We start from the raw sequence: 14,212 nt of genomic DNA on the forward strand, positions 1-14,212 counted from the left end.
TTCCTGCACGCTGCTGACCGGTCAGCTGAGCACATTAATCCCTCTCCCCCTGCTGTCCAATAGCTCGGGAGTGATAAAGATGCAGCCAGATGCTTCAATGCCATGGGATGTAGAGAAAAGAATGAGGTATGTAATGATCATGGTCTTTCACCTTTAAAAACACACGGCCAAGCATCTAGACCTTATGGCAGGAGTCCGTACAGTGGTCCCTATGGGCCCATGATGCCTCCTGACACCTTGGTGCTGGCCAGGTGCTTTTAGAAAGTGGACAGGGCTAGGAAGAGACTGGCCCTGCAGATTAAAAAGCATCCTATTAAACAGAGGCTATGCCCAAAAGAAGAGCCTCTTGTGGCGCAGAGTGGTAAGGCAGCAGACATGCAATCTGAAAGCTCTGCCCATGAGGCTGGGAGTTCGATCCCAGCAGCCGGCTCAAGGTTGAATTAGCCTTCCATCCTTCCGAGGTCGGTAAAATGAGTACCCAGCTTCCTGGGGGGTAAACGGTAATGACTGGGGAAGGCACTGGCAAACCACCCCGTATTGAGGCTGCCATGAAAATGCTAGAGGGAGTCACCCCAAGGGTCAGACATGACCCGGTGCTTGAACAGGGGATACCTTTACCTTTACCTTTTTATGCCCAAAAGGCTGAAGGCATATTATTAGAGTTGTATATAGCCGGCTTGCTGGATTAGAAGTCGGAGCTCCTAAGCACACACCTAGCTGGCTCTCAGTTAAAAACACCCCAACAATTGGTGGTGCCTTCATTGGTTTTCTTCTTTCAATGGTAGACAATGAGAGCTGTCGAGATGGCGTCAGGGGAGGCCCTTTATGTTGGCATGCTCATTTGTCCGAACCGGTCCCAAACATAAGCCTGCCAGAGGAGCTGCAGGGTCTTACAGGCCCTACGGAAGTGTGATTAACGGAACTGATTTCCTCTGGAAATTGCACCAAGAAGGGGCCAGGGCCGAGAAAGCCCCAAGCATAGGCCTGGCGGAAGAATGTCATTTTAGAGGCCCCATGGAACTGATTGCTCTGCCAGGGCTCTCAGAAGCCCGGATGAGTTTACTTCTGAAGAGACAGGGTCCTGCTGAATGAACAAAGAGAACAATTTAGATCTAAGAATCTGGGGCTATGAGAAAGGATACGACCCACAGAACTGATTCTGTTGTTGCCAAAACTGCAGTCTTCTGTTTCTCCAGTTTAAAGGCAGAATGCTTGACTTTCCAGAACCCAGAAAGAGAGATGCACACAGTTTTCACAGATTTCTTTTTTCCCTAGACACAGAAAGCAAATATGTATGACTTCCTAGGGAAAAGGAAAATAATACAAATATTTATATATATAATGTGTTTAAAAAATGAGGGCGTTAAATACTAGAACATATTATTGTCTGCCTAAGAAACTAAACAGAAGAATAACCATGACAATGTACACACAATGCAAGTCATTTGGGCTAAAGCAATTAAGCTTAACCACAAGTCTCTATGCGGAGAGTGTAGCAAACTTGTTTCTGGTGCTTTTCATGTTCTGCATAGCAATTTGCCCTTCCCAGTGGCGAGCTAAACTAGAATTATGCAAACTAGTAAAAACTTCAGAATAAATTATGCAAAATAAGAGAAATCATGCGTTGCTTGCTGCACAGTTTAGAATGCTTGGGTGCCTTGCTTCATGTTTAATCCTGAATCTAGCCACCTCTGGACAGGTTCGAGGATGAGGAAAGGGCAATAGAGACATTTGGGTTAGAGCAGTGGTTCTCAACCTTCCTAATGCTGCAACCCTTTAATACAGTTCCTCATGTTGTAATGTCCCCCAAGCATAAAATTATGCAATTTCACAGAAATTAAATGGAAACTGACCAATGGCGTGAAAATCCATTGTTCATGATTGTATATAAATTGGTTTTTTTTTTCTGGGGTTTCTCAGTTCAGTTCTGCCTCTTGCCCCACCATGCCGATCTCGCTCTTTTCCGCTGCTCCAGACAGATGAACACTCTATCTTGATCTACCCCGCAAGGCTGTTGTGTGGATGGCACCCCCCCCCCCCGGCCAAGCTGCTTGCCCTACCGCAACCTCTGTGAAAGGGTCATTTGACCCCCAAAGGGGTCCCGACCTCCAGGGTGAGAAACACTGGGTTAGAGTTTCCCATGTCTTCCATTTGAGGAACTTTCCCCACATAGAAAGCCTCTAGATAAGGGGTGGCCAAACTGTGACTTTTCAGATGTCCATGGACTACAATTCCCACAAGCCCCTGGGGCTCATGGGAATTGTGGTTAATGGACATCTGGAGAGCCACAGTTTGGCCACCCCTGCCCTAGCTTCACATGATGTTGTGATTCTTCTGAGCATGACTTGTGGCAGGATTGCCAAATCTGGGATGGAGAATTCCTGGAGATTTGAGGGGATAGGGTTTGGGGTGGAGATGACCTGTAAATCCAGAGTATCTATAGGCCCCACCTGGAGTTCGGCATCCCTATAACCAAATGTTTTATGGGCTAGAAGAAACAGCAGAAGAAAAAGGAGGGGATGTGCCTTTAAAAAATCTACTGCATAAAATCTGGAGTTGAAAGAGGACAAGACCAACAGCATCAAGAGAAGCTGTCCGGAGAGCCACACCGGAATGGGAGAGAGTGTGAGAGCGCCAAAACACTGAATTCTCATCAATGCAGCTACTTGCAGCGGAGAAGCAGATGGCTGTGCATCCCAGAGAGACCCGTTTGGGAAAGGAAGTGAGGAGAGGAGTCCAGGTCAGTTCAACATGATGAGCTGTTCCCAGGGGAAGGGCCAGAGGAAAAGCAGATTATTAGCTGCCTTCATGGACTCTGCACAACTTGAAGTACCAGAAGCGAGGCCTAGAAAACACAGTCCCATCTTTGTCTCTCCGCCGCTATTGCCTTGCCCTCCCTACACCTGACTTCAGCACTCTCATCCGTTCCAGTTTCCATCATCTGTTGCCTTTGTTTATACATCTCCAGCTTCTGTTTTGGGTTCCCACTTCTGCATTGCAGATTTCTGAGATGTTGCGTTGCATCGTATTCTGAGCTGGGTCCCTGAAAAAGGTACCAGTCCTGAGGGTCCAGCCCTCAATTGTGTGAGGTAACATTCATCTGAAGGGCTTATTTGCCACAAAAGAAAGACTTCTAGGCCTAAAGTAAGGGAGCAGCTCCATAAATGTGGAAACGGTCAAGATAAATGGACATTTATCAATTCCATTTTTGTTCAGCTTGTTAAATTGATTACTTTAAGAATCTCACTGGCTGCATTTTCTAATGCATCACATGTGTGTTCAGGATTAGGCCTCTGATTTTGGGGTTGAAACATGTTAGGTCTATCATGATAAGTCTAGCATTGTATGGTGCCTATGTTGTGATTTCAATGATAGCCAATGGTCTCTGCCCATGTTTTAAACTTTTTAACATTATAAGTTGTGCACAATAAATGTTGATTCAATTTGTATAGTTATATTGTGTGGATACCTCACCTCTTGGTTCCTGGCCACCTTAAAGGCCCTGACAAGACCAGAAAGGCAGAGCAGAAAATTCTGTTTAAAATGATCAAATTAATGACAGAATAATAGAGTTGGAAGGACCTCCAGGGTCAGTTATGGAACATCTGTACCCATAGTACTGTACAGGTCATAAAGGCCAGGCTGTGCCACATCAGGACATCCATTTTGGAGGAGGGCAGGATGCTGTTTCTGTTGGCTGCAGAGGAAAGGACACGCAGTAATGGGTTTAAACTTCAAGTACAACGATATAGGCTAGATATCAGGGGGGGAAAAATTTCACAGTCAGAGTAGTTCAGCAGTGGAATAGGCTGCCTAAGGAGGTGGTGAGCTCCCCCTCACTGGCAGTCTTCAAGAAAAGGTTGGATACCCACTTTTCTCGGATGCTTTAGGATGCTTTGGGCTGATCCTGCGTTGAGCAGGGGGTTGGACTAGATGGCCTGCATGGCCCCTTCCAACTCTATGATTCTATGATTCTATGATTTTTTAATCCATCTGTGGTCTGATGTTATACAGGGTTTTGTGTGTGTGTGTGAGAGAGAGTTGTGCAGAACATGGATGAGGTCATGCAGCTGAAGGCAGGTTTAAAGATACATCCTACCGAATGTACTAATATTGGTAGAAGGAACCCACAGTCGACTTGCATCCCTTCTCCTGATCCGCCAGGGTTGCATGTGAAATGCCTGTTCATGCATGTGGATGGCCTTAGCTGGACTGGGACGTAACTATCCTTTGCGCCTAGTGGGTACAGATGCATTGTATGACTGTGGGAAAGTTCCTGAGTGTCCCCTCCCCCCTCCTCCCCTCTACTACACAGTGGGAAAACAATCCCTTTGCATGTTGACTTTGCCCCTTTGGGTGGGAAGAAAACCCCCACATTGTACCAAGCGATCACACACGGAGGGTTTGCAACAATGCGGCCGATTAGCACGCCATTCCGTGTGCTAATTGCTTCGCTGGCTGCCTAACTAGGTCTTTCGGTTGTTTCCCCCCCTTCCAAAGGGCGGGAAGTGTTGAGGAATTCTAAAGTAGGAGGGCTGGATGTTTCTCTTTCTCCCTTTCTCTCTGCTCTCTTTTGGGCTTTCTCTGCCTCTCATTCAAGCCTCCCTTTTGTGGCTCTGGTCTGGAGGCGTTATGTGGCGAATATGGATTCTTTTAACCTATTCAAGTAGAATCTGCAGCAGACAAGTTCACACCACAGGCAAGAGAGATGAGAAAGTTCTTTTGATTCATCAGCTAACCATGCAGAAAGGGATTTGGTTGCACAGGACTGTCGGGGCAGGGACAATGCCAAGATCGGGATAATCTGGTGCTTTCGTTTAAGCGGGGGTGGGGGGCGAAACAAAATCACACAGAGCTCTCTGTACGTATGTATGTATGTTGTGTGTGTGTGATACATATATCCTGGTGGCCTCAACTAAAATCTTCACAGGAAGCAAGACTGTGTAAATGCAAAGGAGAGACTCATGAATGTTTAAAAACAGAAGGGGTTGGGAAATATAAACTTCAGTGTTCTCACAGCTGCATTGACTGACCCGCAGTGGCCTGCCGGGGCTGGATTCCCATACGAATATGTCTCTCTCTATAACCATATGGCATTTCGGCTACACTTTAAAATGTGTAGCTTCAAAGCAGGCAATGCAAATTTTGTAGCGGTCTGTTCACAAGGCACACGGCAGCCGCATCTGAAAGCCTTTTGCTGCAACACACATGTTGGAGGAGACCCGTCTGAGTCATTCTTCCCGTTAAATATATGTACATAAATTTAGGGCAATGCGGGAGCTCTTGACAAGGTTCCCCAGGCAGGCCTCCCCTCACTCGATGGCTCTGTTCAGATTAGGGTTGACAGCCTGGGACCTGGAGATCGCCTGGAACCACAGCTGGTTTCCAGACTACAGCTATCAGCTGCCCCAGAGACCATGGCTGCCTTGGTCAATGGACTGTAAGGGATTCTACCACATGAAAGGTCCTTCCTGCCTGACCTGGATAGCCCCAGTCAGTCTAATCTCAGAAGCTATGCAGGGTCAGTCCTGACTAGTATTTGGATAGGAGACCTTCAAGGAATACCAGGGTTGTGATGCAGAGGTAAAGGTAAAGGTAAAGGTATCCCCTGTGCAAGCACTGAGTCATGTCTGACCCTTGGGGTGACGCCCTCCAGCGTTTTCATGGCAGACTCAATACGGGGTGGTTTGCCAGTGCCTTCCCCAGTCATTACCGTTTACCCCCCAGCAGCAAGCTGGGTACTCATTTTACCGACCTCGGAAGGATGGAAGGCTGAGTCAACCTTGAGCCGGCTGCTGGGATCGAACTCCCAGCCTCATGGGCAGACAGCTTCAGACAGCATGACGGCTGCCTTACCACTCTGCGCCACAAGAGGCAGGCAATGGCAAACCACCTCTGAAGACTAGATGGGCCGTGGGGCAATTCTGGAGCAGGAAAATGGCACACTGAAAGATTTCCCTTCACCGTAATAACAATGGGACTTGGGATACAATGTCCACGATTCACATGTCCCATGGCCTGAGATACCATCTTCCTGTGGGCACTCAGATGCATACTAAATAATGCAATTCCAATCCGCTTCAGCAACCACTTGCAAGCAGATTTTGCCTTTTTGCACAGTCCAAGCCAGTTACAAATTGGATAGAAAGTGCATTATTCAGTGTACTAGCAGAAAGGCCCATTGTTAAAAAAGAAACTACAACGGGCTCTAGCTCCACTGAGGCCTTGCAAGGTTGTGGTAGGGCTGCCTGGGGCCATGGGGGAGGGGAAGCGCTGGTGGGGCATTCGCACCTGCCTCCCTTCCAGCTCCAGCTCGCTGGCTGGCTCACCTACAGTCAGGCAAGTACAGCAGGATGGCGCTTCATCCTGCTGGAAGAAGTTGGAGGGGAGGCAGCCAGGGGTGGGACAGCCAACCTGATTGGCTATTCGTTGGAGGGACAGCCAGTCAGGAAGGTAATGAGTCCCAACTCCTCCCACAACCCCGGTCACATTTTATTTATGTTAACAGATATGAAAGCGCCCACAGTGAATTTCATCCTAGGTTGGACTGCATCCCTGGTTTACAGCCAGCAGAGGAAGGGGTGAGCTAATTCATTCTTCACTGATGGGACTGCGATTAACTATAAAACCCAGAAACAAGTGGCATCACCGATGTTTCCCCCCGTCCTCCCAATACCTGGTATTATTTGAGGATCTCCAGCAATCCATCACATCTGCCCATGATTCGTTCGAGTGCAGTGGTGCTCCAGATGAATATTCAGTCTAGGGTTGCCTATATCCAGGTGATGTAAAGGAAATAACATATAAATATTGGCATATTTTAGGGGAGATATGTAAGCAGAGACCTCAAATTGGGATGAGGAGGTCTAAATCTCTTAGAAATATGCTTTTTATAGCTTGCCGAGATGGTTAGACAGACATGAGAGATTTGGCAACTGGCAACTTTAAATGCCACAACTGAATCGGGAGTAAATATGCATGGGATACTTATTGTTAGGCCCTTGTGGCAAATATATATTGGAAAATCCAATAGAGCTATTAAATTATGAATTGGTAAACATAAATCCAGAATTAGGAATCAGGTGAAAGAGGCACGCATGGAAAATGTATTCCATTGAAGCAGGCCACACCTCTGATTTGTTTCAATTTGTAATTCTAGAGGTTGTTAATGACAAAGCTTCTGAAAAAGTTGACACGGAGCGCATATTATTTCAGAAAGAAATGTATTGTTTAAATGCCTTAGCTCCTAATGGTGTGAACAATGAAATGAACGTTTCATGTTATTTATGATCAAATTCATCCGTATAAAATTTCATAGCCATTCTGTCTATCATAGAATTAATTTCAGTAGACATTGTAGCTTAATTTTTACCGTAACAAGGAGGTACCACTATGTAATTGAATGCAACTGGCTGGATCAGCTTAAGATAGCTCAACGATGAGATAATTAACGTCTGAAGCGCACAGTGAAGAAATCCTCTCCAAGAAGCTAGACGCTGTTAAAAGACTCCTTGTGCATTTGTGGTTCATAAAAAAAGATTTATTCTACATAGAAGCCATTAGACACGGGTTTAAAAAATGTGTTTCATAAATGTGCACTTTCTTTCCTGGCTGGTTGCAATAACCAATGTTCTTTATTGTGCATGTGAATGTCATGTCGAATACCGTTCCTTCAGTAAATACTTTCAGCTAATGATGACTAGGAGTAACTGCTACTATAGTTCAAGCCTATAGAGAATTAGAAGAGCCTCTTGTGGCGCAGAGTGGTAAGGCAGCCGTCTGAAAGCTTTGCCCATGAGGCTGGGAGTTCAATCCCAGCAGCCGGCTCAAGGTTGACTCAGCCTTCCATCCTTCCGAGGTCGGTAAAATGAGTACCCAGCTTGCTGGGGGGTAAACGGTAATGACTGGGGAAGGCACTGGCAAACCACCCCGTATTGAGTCTGCCATGAAAACGCTGGAGGGCGTCACCCCAAGGGTCAGACATGACTCGGTGCTTGCACAGGGGATACCTTTACCTTTACCTTTTATAGAGAATTACTGCTACTATAGTTCAAGCCTATAGAGAATTACTGCTACTATAGTTCAAGCCTATAGAGAATTACTTAGGGAGCTCTGTTCACTTTGTTCACCTTTAGGTGAGCATCCCTGGAAGTTTTCACTGCCTAGACCAGGGGGAGTCAAATTGCAGCCCTCCAGATGTCCATGGACTACAACTCCCATGAGCCCCTGCCAGCATTCGCTGGCAGGGGTTCATGGGAACTGTAGTCCATGGATATCTGGAGGGCTGCAGTTTGACTCCCCCTGGCCTAGACGGCAGTCTGCAATACAAAATGAAACCAACATTCCAACACTATTCCATGCAGAAGAATTGCCAGCTTATGCTTCAAGATCTGATTGCAGCCATGCCTGCCTTCTGAGGCAGCTAGTTGCTGGGGTCTGCTGAGAAAGAAACTCCAAGTGGCTGGCCAGCTAACACCACTGTATTTCTCTTACGACTGCTGCCAGTCTTGAATGGACTTGAACATGGCTTCTCTGCCTCTGAAAAGCTGTAGAAATCGCAGGACAGCTCCTGGCATGCACAATATCCCTGGCCAAATCCTTTGCAGAGCTGGTGTCCTCTTCCCTTTTCCCCTCCCTCTTGTTCTTTCTAGTTGGGCTATGGAGCTAAATGGATGGACTGGCTTTCATACCAGTGGGCTCAGTGCAGCTTAGAAAATAAATTGAAAAATACCCGTCATGGCAACAAAGATTGAGCTGTCACGCGGTCGAAAGTCCAAGGACCTTTAGGCTGCTGCTCTTCAGCTCGTTCCCCAGCAAGAAAAATAAGAGAGGAGAAATAGAAACGGCGCCCTGATTTCATTTAACTGCAAAAGATGTTCCCAGCCTCTGCTGTTCTGTTATTCATGCAATTGTGCCACCCACCAGACTTTTGACGCTCCAAGTGGCCACTCAGGCTGACCACAAATTGTGATACACTCACAGGGCTCCAAGCTACATGCCTATCAGTTGATCAGCAATGGAGTTTCTGTGCAACGTGTCCATATTGCAACATAGGATCTGTGTGCAGAAGCACGGTGAACTCATCTTGGAGTTCAGTAGCACTTGCCATAGCAAAGGAGACTGTGGCCTTAAGCAATACACCAGCAGGGGGCAGCAGTTAAAGTGCCGGAATAGGATCTGGGAAACCCAAGTTCGAATCCTCACCCTGCTGCGGAAACGAGCTGGCCGACTGTGGGGCCTCTCTGCCTAACCTCCCCCACAAGGTTGTTGTGAGTATAAAATGGAGGAGTGGAGAAAGACGTAAGTCACTGGGGGTCCCCATTGGGGAGAAAGGCAGAACATGAATGAATGAATGAAGGAATCAAGAATTCCAAGAGACATCCCTGTTAGCACCCTGTCTACCAGTTTCATAATGTAAATTAATAGAATAGTATAGAGGTTTGCCTGATATCCCTGTCTAGCCTGACCTTGCCAGAACTGGGAAGCTAAGCAGCATTGGCCATGGTTAGAATTTGGATGGGAGACCACCAAGGAAGACGGGGATTGCTATGGACCATTGCCTGTCAGTCTCTTGCTCTGAATATTCCATGGTCCTGGGGAAGCCACCAGTCACTTGCAACTTGATGGCACATGTTTATAGTTATCTAGAGGTTAGAATATCCAGCTAGCATTGATGACACCCATTCAGCAACGAAACTCATTACAGTGACGTTGGGGCAGCCACTTATGACGAATCAAGGTATATTTATCCAGAGACCTTTACAATTTCCCAGCAAAACATTGGACCATTGAGTTGACTACACAACTGACAACTAACTCAAAAACGTTGCCCACTTTCGTTAAGCAAAATGAGCTCCTTTAAAGATGAAAGGCTGCAAATTATATCAGCTGCAGATACTGGGCTCTACAGAGGGACCGACGGTGAGTCAAAACTTTCCTTCTTAGTGTTTCTATCTGCCTCTCTTCTTCTCCGGGGCTATTTGCCTCAATGGCTTCTGTGGGAAGAGAGGCTGGATAAAAGGGATGCATTGGCTTTAGGCCACATAACCTTCCTATCATCACTTCTTCACAAAATTGCACCTACCGTGTTCATACAGATCTAATCCTGTTAACTGGCCGTGGTGAGAAGGCCTTTGTTTGTGAACCTTTCTCCCTTGGGACGGACATGCTCTTCAATCAAGGACCATTTTCTCATTCTGTCTTTCTCGGAATGAGATGCCGAAGGAGCTATAATCACTGGTTGTCTCCACCTATCTAGTGGATCAATATTGCCCGGAGCCAGCATCATTATCTGCACAAAGAATCCCTTCCTAGCAATGGCCGGGGTTTCGTTCTACTTTCAGAATATCGATTCTGACATTTTGTTGGCTTGCTGGCTAAATTCAACAGGAAATCATTTTCTTCTTTTCCCTTTCTTTCCTTTTTTTTTTGGGAAGAATCCATCTTCCTTTTCCTCTTTGATGCCAAGACTATGTTCAAAGTCCAGGTCTGCTGTGGATTATTAGTGACAGGCATTCATTTGCAGGAAGGCACACAGCATCCAAACATTGAGCAAGGCACTTTTGAGGCCCTTTGTTCTCGGCTCCTAAGACGTATCAAAGAGACGAGAAGAGAAACAGAGAAAGGTATGTGTCCTGGGCCCACACAATAACTTCAGTAATTGCTCCTACTGCTACAGCATCTGAGAGGGATATGGGGGGGGGGGGAGAGAATGGAGAATGGATGGAGCCATAAAAAATTGAAGAAACAAACTCCATGGCTTTGTAATGGTTCATGTTAGGACACAGAGAGTTAGTCAGTTTTGTGGTTTCTAACTAGAAATATTAGATCCTGTGGTTTCCAGTATAACTGTTGGGGTTTGGGAGGGGGCGAGAATTTCAGAAGAGCATTTATGGAGATACAGAGGGACAGGCAATGGAGAGCAATCCAAGTAGAGCCACTGAAGGGAAAGGAGATCAGAAGAACAAAATTCCAGAGATCCTGATCACCATGGGAACCCGTAGAGCTAGCCCAAATGCAATGTTTGAGTTGAACTGGATGGTATGAAGGAGGCCGAGAGGGGAATTTCGGTTGGTGGGCTCATGGTGGCCAAGTTCTATTTTGCTTCAGGCAGGAAGTCCTGATGGTTTAACCCTCCTGCTGGGCAGTGGTGGGGTACTATGTTACTTATGTTCTCAGAGTCAGGCCCAATGAGGGAAGTGGAAGCTCTATGGAATCTCCATGATCCTTCGTTATGAGTTTCCATCAGACATTGGTTCAGATTGCGCATCACCTGGAGCCATGGCTTAGTCCCACTAACTATAATTACTGTGATGGAATGCATGCCAGCTTGGTGAAGTGGTTAGGAGCTTAGACTTCTAATCAGGCAAGCTGGGTTTGAGCCCCTGTTCCCCACATGCAGCCAGCTGGGTGACCTTGGGCTTGCCACAGCACTGATAAAGCTGTTCTAACCAAGTGGCATCTAAGAACCAACTCCTCTTCCTCCTCCCTCAGTAATATCAGGGCTCTCTCAGCCTCATCTCCTCAGGTTGCAACCAACATAGGGCTTTCAAGGCAAGAGATACTCAAAGGTGATTGGCCATTGTCTACCTCTGCATAGCAACCAAAGGTGGGCCATTGCCTGCCTCTGCATAGCAACCTGTAGCAATCTCCATATCCAGGTTACCCTGCTAAGCTTCTGAGATCCAAGGAGATCAAGCTATCCTGGTTTAGTAGGTCATATTATAAATATTCATGATAATATTCCATGAATATTAATGCCAGCTTAATTAATGTGCAATGTGTACCTTTCTATTACTGACCATTTTAGCCAATCCTAAAACCTTCCTTTCTCTGGAGTATTATACAAATGTCCTAATTGCCATGGGCTGAAAAGATAATAGGAAACCATTATGGCATGGTTTATGGTGGATTGCTGAAGTGGCTAATGGACATACTAAGTCTTCCAAATGAGCAAATTCATCGCAAGAAAAGACAAATGTCCCCATAGTGCCTACATCATCTAGACTAAGACTGATGCTTTGGCCATTCTGCAGACTCAAGTGATTCCAGAGAATTAGAAGGGCATTTCTGCACATCGGTTAAAATAGTGTTACACCAGCTGAATGGCCTAGCGCTAGATATTATCGGGCCTCCCAGCCCACTCCTCACCTTTTTGCTGCCTCGCTCTTCTCTGCTGCCTTCTTGCACTTCTCACTCTCCACAAGTGCTGCTGGAAATGGGGGAAGAGAGCAACATACTTTATATGTGACTCTCTTCCGCCTGTCAGTCAATCTCCATGTTTAAAAGGGCCTGCTAATTGCTCCATGTTTTAAAGGGCCCGCAATGCCTGCTAATTGCTCCATGTTTTAAAGGGCCCACAATGCCTGCTAATTTTTTTTTAATTATACTTCTCTGTTTAAACACCTATGTATCTAATCATAGATGCATCTAATCATAGATGCATAGTGCTTTTGGAATGCCACCCCTTATGGAATCTTGATACTTTTAAAAATCAATTTCATTCTTGATTTGGGGGGGGGGTAGGCTTTAGAAAGGCATGCTTTGTGTTACAACTTTGGGGAAAAATTATTTTTGGCATTGCTTGCATGCTTGTCCAACTATTCGTTGCTCCAAGATGTTAGCCAGGTTTTTTTTTTTTTAATTCCCATTCCCTGGAACAAAGGAGAAGGAGTTGGGTGCATGGGCAGGACATTGGAGGCGGAGGTAGCACTTCTTCACCTCCATACATTTCTTTGGCTGGTGGCCTGCTGGTTGTCTGCTAGGGGATAGCGCTTTTTAGGTTGGTGAATCTACTTTTTGGGGTTCACCAACTCACGCTTTAAAATGACAAATATAGCAAGCAGTTTGCTGAACAAATGTGGGAGATTGGTGACATCATGTGGAGGGCCCAGAGTATAGCGTCTTCACCAGGTAAGCATGATGCCAAATTGATGGCATGCTGAAATCCCCAAAGTCTCCTGATTCAATCCCACTAATATCCACAGTTGCACACATAGAACAATGTAAAGCCTCCCTGCAGTTTCTTTGAAGTAGGACATTTGGGGAAATGTATTGGATCCCATGGGACTGGGAGCATAAACCTAATAGAAACCCTTTATCAGCCACCAGATGCACCATTTATTGTGCCGCGATTCGCACAGGGACATGAGCCAAGGCAGAAACGGAAGAATTGAAAGAAAAAACAACAGCAACAAAATCTGGATGGAATTATTGTAGCCAATGAATCCCCTGAAATCTGGCAAGAACATCCAAGTTATTGCTAGAACGGATCCAAAATGTTCTGCGGAAGCATTTTTGAATGGATGGAAAAATGGCTTGAATAGATGTTGACAGCATGGTTCTGTACTCCTTGTCTAAAAAATCTGAGACCCAGGTTGTTGGTTGCTGGAAAGAGCATCTTGCCACTTGATGTTTAAAATTTTATGCTTAAAAGGGCCTTTGATGGGAACGTAAACCCTGGGTGCATTAACTGAAATTGCTCCAAGGACTAGTTTTACATTTTTAGTCACTTAAAGGTTGCATCACAACCAGAAACTACACAGAAGACTTCTGTCACATGTCACAAAACTTTTCTTTTAAAATCCTTTGCACACTCCAAGGTGTTCTTGGCTTGCACTACCAGAAGTATCTCTCAACCTTTAATCTTCAGAGTAACGCTAGAATTGTTATGCCCTGGAAAAAAGAATATGGTTGAGCCCCGCTTACATTCTTACATTGCTACACTTCGCATATGTACAAAGAAAATACATTATTTTTTACAAAATTGTGTCCATATTACCCATATGCCACAATATAGCTGTTCCTGTCTCCCCTATCCTGCACCTAGAACAACAGCAATAATATACCAAGTAGAACAAAAATTCTTAGGGTAGTAGTTAAGAGCAGTAGCCTCTAATCTAAGGAACCGGCTTGATTCTCCCTCCTCCTCCTCCACATGCAGCCGGCTGGGTGACCTTGGGTCAGTCACAGTTTCTCTCAGAGCTCTCTTAACCCCACCTACCTCACAGGGTACTGTTGTGGGGAGAGGAAGGGAAGGCTGCTTTGAGACTCCTTCAGGGAGTGAAAAGTCGGGTACTAAAAAAACAACTCTTCAACTCTTCTTCTTTTCTTTTTTTTGTTATATGACTGTGTCCATCCTCGGGTTACCAACTCCATCCTGGAAAATTCCTGGTGATATAGGATGGAGCTTAAGGAGAGGGAATCTCAGCAA

At 45.8% G+C, this 14,212-nt stretch overlaps 1 long non-coding RNA gene across 4 annotated transcripts in view; it reads right to left on the reverse strand.

The window, feature by feature from the left end:
• Window positions 1–14,212, reverse strand: part of LOC143821919 (uncharacterized) — a 63,716-nt gene that overhangs the window by 18,027 nt on the left and 31,477 nt on the right. For 3 of the 4 annotated variants that reach the window (XR_013225973.1, XR_013225971.1, XR_013225970.1), the window contains 2 exons: window positions 6,677–6,762; window positions 1,143–1,271 (listed from right to left, as the gene is read on the reverse strand). This is a non-coding gene — a long non-coding RNA (uncharacterized LOC143821919). Of the gene's footprint in view, window positions 1–1,142; window positions 1,272–3,474; window positions 3,698–6,676; window positions 6,763–14,212 lie in introns of all 4 variants that reach the window. The other variant, XR_013225972.1, reaches the window with a different exon arrangement.

The sequence above is a fragment of the Paroedura picta genome, chromosome 12 (assembly GCF_049243985.1).
Source record: "Paroedura picta isolate Pp20150507F chromosome 12, Ppicta_v3.0, whole genome shotgun sequence".
NCBI classification, from domain to species: Eukaryota; Metazoa; Chordata; class Lepidosauria; order Squamata; family Gekkonidae; genus Paroedura; species Paroedura picta.